The sequence below is a fragment of the Odontomachus brunneus genome, unplaced genomic scaffold (genome assembly GCF_010583005.1).
Source record: "Odontomachus brunneus isolate Ranch 3 - 2012 unplaced genomic scaffold, Obru_v1 Obru_scaffold_070, whole genome shotgun sequence".
NCBI lineage: Eukaryota > Metazoa > Arthropoda > Insecta > Hymenoptera > Formicidae > Odontomachus > Odontomachus brunneus.
The window spans coordinates 1,358,073-1,358,607 of record NW_022639520.1 but is presented as its reverse complement, the minus strand read 5'-3'; positions in this window follow the sequence as shown (position 1 = coordinate 1,358,607).

Sequence of the window (535 nt, the reverse complement as noted above, 5' to 3'; positions counted from 1 at the left end):
GTGAAGGCAAGATCTGGACATGATCCAACCAGTGAAGGCAAAATCTGGAGATGATCCAACCAGTCAAGGTAAGATCTGGACATGATCCAACCGGTCATGGCAAGATCTGGACATGATCCAACCAGTGAAGACAAGAATTGGACATGATCCAACCGGTCCAGATCTTGCCTTCACTGGTTGGATCATGTCCAGATCTTGCCTTCACTGGTTGGATCATGTCCAGATCTTGCCTTCACTGGTTGGATCATGTCCAGATCTTGCCTTGACCGGTTGGATCATGTCCAGATCTTACTTTCACTGGTTGGATCATGTCTAGATCTTGCCTTGACCGGTTGAATCATGTCCAATTCTTGCTTTGACTAGTTGAATCGTGTAAGATAAGAATACGGAAAGGGAATACTTTACGAGATATTTTGAATTTTTTCATATTGCAAGCTTTATAACTCGAAAAGTACTCAATGAAGAAACATTTCATTACAATGTTTTGGAAAGCTCTCGAGGTCAGCTACAAGAATATGTAATAAAAAATGGGATA